At 47.3% G+C, this 6733-nt stretch overlaps 1 pseudogene; it reads left to right on the plus strand.

The window, feature by feature from the left end:
• Nucleotides 1-43: 43 nt before the first annotated feature.
• Nucleotides 44-165, plus strand: LOC121850451 (annotated as a pseudogene).
• The last annotated feature ends 6568 nt before the right edge of the window (nucleotides 166-6733 follow it).

Here is a 6733-nt window from a genome sequence, read left to right on the forward strand (position 1 = left end):
GCACTTTTCACTTTGGGAGGACATCCCAAGGCACTTAAAACACATCGCTTCTCGGCCTTTTGGTTAAGATCAAGTGTAGTCTCTGTTCTCATAGTTATTCCTGGAGCTGGTGTTGCTGGGGAAGGTCATCTCCTGGTGAGATTTCCGAACCAAATCTCACCTATAACTGGCACATTAAGTGAAACATTGAACAACCAGCTGCAGCTAATCTTTCAACCTATGTTCCCTCGAAAAAATTATAAATTGGTCACTTCAATCCACGGCTGTTTGTGGGACGCTGCTGTGCGCAATTGGCTGCCACATTTCACCCACAAATATACAGTCAATTCACTTTACAGCATATTCTGTGAAGCGTTTTGTAACGTTGAGAAGACGTTATATCAAATGCAAGGATTATTATTATTTATGATGTTGGCATCGATATTGCAGCATTTGCTCTCACAAAGAGGAAGCAGAGAATACCTTGTATTACAGAGCTACCCTGAGTATTTGGCCACTAGGCTCAATAACAACAACAACAACTTGGATTTATATAGTGCCCTCCACACACTCCTCCGCACATGTCTGCCAGTCATGGAGGAGCAAAGGCAACGGGGACTGTTGTGAGGAGAGAGGAGGTCAGAGAGGTCGGGGGGTGCAGACAACTGGAGGGATTTGAAGACAAGTGCGAGGATCTTGAAGTCGGTCCTCTCTGGGACAGGCAGCCAGTGCAGTTTGGCAAGGACTGGGGTAATCTTCAACCGTGCCTTCAGCTCCCCTCTCGACTCTCTACCCCCTCCTCGCTCCCTCCCTTCCTTCCCCTCACCCTAACCATTTCCCCACTGCTCGGGTCCCGACCCAACTGTCCAGGGCCTTGGGACATCCTCCCGACGTGAAAGGCGCTCTATAAATGCAATCTTGTTGTTGTTGTTGTTGTAATCGGGGAGTGGAGTTTGGTGCAGGTAAGAATGCGGGCGGCAGAGTTTTGGATGATGTGGATTTTATGGATGGTAGTGGATGGGAGACCGGCAAGGAGGGCATTTGAATAGTCCAGCCTAGAAGTGACAAAGGCATGGACCAGGGTTTCGGTGGCTTTTGGGGTGAGGTATTGGCGGAGACGGGCGATGCGTCGGAGGTGGAAGAAAGTGGTACTAGTGAGGGACCAGATGTAGGGGAGGAAGGATAATTGTGGGTCGAACCTGACTCCTAGGTTGCGTAAGGGTTCGGAGAGTTTTAGTGGGAGGTCGGGTGGAAGAGTTGAAAACCGTGTGACTTAAGACGTTGACGAGAGCCAAAGAGTATGGATTCCATCTTGTCAACATTTAGCTGAAGGAAATTTGCACTCATCCAGTTCCTGAGGTCTGACAGACAGCTGACAGAACATCAGGGAACTGGGAGTCGCAAAGTGAGGTGGAAAAATAGAGTTGGGTGTCGTCCGCATACATGTGGAAATGTACCCCACGTCTGTGGGTGACATCCCCAAGAGGGAGCATATAGATTAGGAAGAGGAGGGGCCAAGGATGGATCTTTGGGGTACCCGCAGGTAACTGGGTGAAAGTGGGAGGAAAAGCCGTTTATGCAGATGTACTGCTGGCCGTTCGTGAGGTAGGACTTAAACCAGGCGAGTGCGGTCCCACTGAGGTATGCAATGGAGGAAAGGCGGTGGAGGAGGATGGCGTGATCGACTGTCGAAAGCAGCAGAGAGGTCCAGGAGGACAAGGAGGCAGAGGGAGCCCTGGTCACAGATAGAGAGGATGTCGTTTGAGACTTTCACAAGCGCAGTCTCTGTACTGTGGGCGGAAACCGGACTGGAGGCGTTCGAAGATGGAATGGGAGGAGAGGTGTGCGCGAAGTTGATTGACAACAACGCATTCTAGGACTTTGGTGAGGAAGAGCAGGTTAGAGATAGGGCGGCAGTGGATGGGGTTTGAGGGATATAGGGAAGGATTTTTGAGGAGGGGGGGTGATGACAGCAGTTTTGAGGGGGGCAGCGACTGATCCAGAGGAGAGGGACTGTTTGATGATGTCAGCCAGTAGTGGGCGGAGGAGGGGGAGCTGGGTGATTAGCAAGTTAGTGGGGAGGGGCTTGAGGCAGCAGGTGGTGGGTTTCATTGAGGTGATGGTGGATGAGAGGGAGGAGAGGGGTGGGTGACAAGAGGCAGGCAGATGAGGCTGCCTGCTGGATGTTGTGAATTTTGAATGAAAAGAAGTCCATGACTTCCTCGCATTTGGCGTAGGATGTGAAGATTGACGAGGCCTGAGGGGGGGTACGGAGGAGGTAGTGGGTGGTGAAAAAAGGATTTTAGGGTTGTGTTTAGCCTCCAAGATGATGTTGGAGTAGAAGGCTGTTTTTACGCATGTCAAAGAACGGCGATAGCTGTGGAGATGCTCGAGCTACAGTTGGTGGTGAATTGTCAGGGCAGTTTTCTGCCATCTGCACTCGAGGAGCCGGGTTTGGGTTTTTAGGGAACTGAGGTGGCTGGTGTATCGGGTGGGTTTGGAGGTGGTCCTGAATTTCAGGGGGATGAGAGAGTTGAAGGTGGAGGAGAGGTAATCATGGAGCAGCTGAATGGCTGCTTCAAGATCTCTGCGGGTGGAAGGCCAGAGGAATAGGATGTTGGGATGTGAGGGCCTTTGTGAGAGGGTCAGGGGGCAGCCTTTTCCACGGGTGGTGGAATATGGTTGAAGGCTTGGTGGAGGATAGAGGGATGTGAGAGGAGAAGGAAGTGAGGAAGTGGTCCGAGATGGCCTTGTCCACTATGCTCAGGTCGGAAATGTTAAGCCCGTGGGTGATGACGAGGTAAGCCCAGCCCAGGCTGGGCTTGCCCTGTCGGAGAGGCCAACTGGTCATCTGACCTGCTCCAATGGTCGTGAAGACATTGTTCAGATCCGCATTATCCTTTGACAATTTGGGCTCTAGAAGGGTTTGATAGATTAGGCTTTGTCTGAGGGGACATAGCCCTCGTTCCAAAAGTACAATATTTCGTTCTAATTCGGTTAATGGGGTGTGAGCAGGTCTAACCTTGCTAATCAACAAAAAAAACTTAAAACAGACCTGCTGTGGCACTCAAGCTGAGGGTGGGAGCCCATGGGCATGATAAAGATTACTAAAAGTGCAATCAGAGGGTTGTCTTGAGACAAGGGAGCCAGTAGAGGGACTCCAGGATGGAGTTCCAGAAAGTGGAGCAGTTGGACTGAAGGTGGAAGAGGTTGAGCTGGGGACATAAAGCAGGTCAGTGCCCGCAGAATTTCTCAAAGTGCTTGATTTTAGTTTTGGTCACCCATCACCATGCTTAAGAGTATCCAAACCAGATTGAAAATTCTGCATATTCATGCTCAGTATGCATGGAAACTACCCAGTGTCTGAAATGAAATACACACGCTCTCCATAGAGGGTTGGACTGTTCAACTAATTCCAGAATACTAGGCTCAGGTTCATAAGAGCAAAGGCTTATTTGGATATCTCTGGAATTGAACAGGTAAAATGACATAGTTTGCCATTTAGAGCTCTGTCCATTTAAAACCATTCTATCCATTAGAGCTATGTCTTGCAGGGTTAACATGTGCTGACCTTACAAATAAAAATAATAATCCTTGCATTTGATATAGCGCTTTTCACATCGGGAGGACGTCCCAAAGCGCTTCACAGAATAGACTGTAAAGTGAATTGACTGTATATTTGTGGGCGAACGCGGCAGCCAATTGCGCACAGCAATGTCCCACAAACAGTCGTAGATTGAAAATGACCAATTTATTATTGTTTTGTTTTGGAGGGATTATTATTAGGCTCTGTGTGGAGTAAGGAAACTTGCCCAAGGTTTCACCCTCTGCCTGGAATTGAACTCAGGTCTCTCACTTGCAAAGCGAGTGCTCTAACCACTGAGCTACAGGACTCCACAATTAAAGTGTTAAAGTGTTGGCCTTCCATACAAATTTTAACTATACTATTGTTCCCCAATATTCCACAACCAAAGAATAGTGATCAAACTGGCTTTGTGTCAATATATAGGATGCAGATAGATATGACTTTATATCACCTTTCTCTCCTGAGCTCTGAGATATGTTAATGTTCTCAAAATAAATATAAACTTCAGGCTAAATTATATATGTTTCCTGAATCCACTGATGGTTGAAGCCCACTGGTTTAGGAGCATTAAAAAACATTTCTATGAAATTTGTTTGGAGAACAAATTCAAGAGTTTAACTACATTTGCAGAGAGAAAGGGCCAAACATCATGGTCCTAGACTTAAGTTTTCAAATTAAATATTCAATATTCTACAAAATGTTAAAATTTTAAGAAAATGTATTTAAGGCTAAAAGAGTGAGCAATTTTTCACTTCTGGAGAAATCTTATTGTTAAATTTGTATTTTTCTTTACTATATGTGCAGTTTTTTTTGCCATATCTACATCTATTATCTGAAATATTTTACACAGTTGGGCTTTAAATTAAAATATCTAGAATAAATTGTTCAACTATAATGCATATTTAATCATCCAGCCTATGTATAACTCACTACAGTACCAGCTATCTCTCATCCTCACTGCAATTGATCAGTACATATTACATCGCTATACTGTTTTATCAGAAAACCAGAACCATTTTACCATCCCAATTAGTATTTTACATTTTCCTTCCGCATACAGCTGCATAAAGATTCTAATACAAATTGTATTTCTTTGGAAATCCATTTAACATGTTTCTAATTTGGACATACTGTATGATTTTAGTTAAGAAAACAGTTCCTGTCCAGTAGTTAATCTGAATGCAATCATATGATTGTGGAAGTCCATCTCGCAATCTTCGGTTAAACATTCTCTTGTGGTGTAACACACACAGAGAACCATAACTTGAAATTCACTATTGAATAAACCTTAATGCGTTTTGCAAGATTGAAGAAAGGCCCTGTTGGCACATTGAGCTCCCTGCGATCCTACGGAAGGATTTTCATACCAAAATCCCTAGGTGTGACTAAACAAATGACTGCTAACAGTATGGCTTCAGCTAAATTAGCCTTCCCTTCTCTTCCAAATAGTGATCTCAGTACAAGTCGTTTGATCGTTTCTGTATAAAATCATGGATGATATTCAGCAGCTTAAAAAGGCCATTCACAAATTAAGATTTAACTGGCAGATGCAGGAGCCGCAGCATCTGGCACTCTACCCTGTATGAGGGCGCTATATAAATGCAAGTTGTGGTTGTTATCTTACATGTCCACAAATTAAACAGCAGATTGAGTAAAATATTTAAATGAATTGGACAAGATAATTCAATAAAGGATGTAATCTTGGTTCTGTTGGTTGCACTCCCTCATTTGCATCAAATGCCTGTGGGTTCAAGCAACATGGCAGAATTTGAACACACAGTATAGCTTGATACTCCAAGGCAGTTTGGGCAAGAGGGGAGTGCTACATTGTTGGAGGTGCCATCATTAAGATGTGAAACCAACTTCCCGTCTATCTGTTCAGCTAAGCATATCCTGCAACACTTGTCGAAAGAACATAAGAATTTGCTAGGCGAAAGAAGTACATCTAGTTTGACTTCCACCATCCTAGCTGAGGCTTGACATGGCGTGTCCCAAACTATATATTGTATATAGAAAAGGAAATTTCCTCTGGGTCCTGGTCACCAATATTCAAGATTAATTGTGCATTCACTTCATGTCTGTCCTCCCACCTCAACCTTCAAGGCACTGTCCTTGAATGGTTTAGGTCGTACCTTTCTCACCGTCTTCACTTTGTCTCGACGAATGGCTTCTCCTCCACCCCCCGCACTGTCTCATGTGGTGTCCCTCAGGGCTCTGTCCTCGGTCCCCTCCTCTTCACCCTCTATATGCTCCCCCTGTGGTGACATCATCCGCAGACATGGGGTTAACTCCCACATGTATGTGGATGACACCCAACTCTACCTTTCCTCCTCTATCCTCAACTCCACGACCCCCGATGTCCTGACAGCTGTCTGTCCGACATCGTGTCCTGGACGAGAGATAACTTTCTCCAGCTCAACGTGCGCAAAACTGAGGCCCTCCTGATTGGCTCACGTCAGTGCCTCCGCACCTCAGGCGCTGGCACCATCAGCATCCAAGGCCGCACTCTCCACCTCTCAAAGCCATCAGGAACCTCGGGGTTCTGTTCGACCCTGAGCTGTCCTTTCTCCCTCATATCCGCACCACAACTGGCACCGCCTTCCATCTACTCCGGAACGTCGCCAGACTACGGCACTACCTCACCCCTCACGCGGCTGGAACTCTGGTCCACACCTTCATCACTTCAAGGCTGGATTATGGGAACTCTCTCCTCGCCGGCCTTCCCGGCCCTCCCTCCACACTGCAGGTCATCCAGAACTCTGCAGCTCGTGTACTGTCCCGCACCAGTGACCACATCACTCCCACCCTCGCTCGCCTCCACTGGCTCCCCATCCCTCAGAGGATCGAATTCAAGATCCTCATCCTCACCTACAAGGCCATTCACGGCCTCGCTCCCTCCTACCTCTCTGACCTACTATCCCCCACGTACCTGCCCGTACCCTCCGTTCCTCTGGCTCCGGTCTGCTCCACATCCCCCGCCCCAACCGCCCGACCATCGGTGGCCTTCAGCCTCTCAGCCCCGAGGCTCTGGAACTCTATCCCCAGTGCCTTCGCCGCTTCCCCCCTTTCCTCCTTCAAGGCCGGTCTCAAGACCTTTCTCTTTGACCTTCAGCCTTCAGCTCTCCTCTCGACTCTCTACCCCCTCCTCGCTCCCTCCCTTCCCTCCCC

The sequence above is a fragment of the Callorhinchus milii genome, unplaced genomic scaffold (assembly GCF_018977255.1).
Source record: "Callorhinchus milii isolate IMCB2004 unplaced genomic scaffold, IMCB_Cmil_1.0 Scaffold19, whole genome shotgun sequence".
NCBI lineage: Eukaryota > Metazoa > Chordata > Chondrichthyes > Chimaeriformes > Callorhinchidae > Callorhinchus > Callorhinchus milii.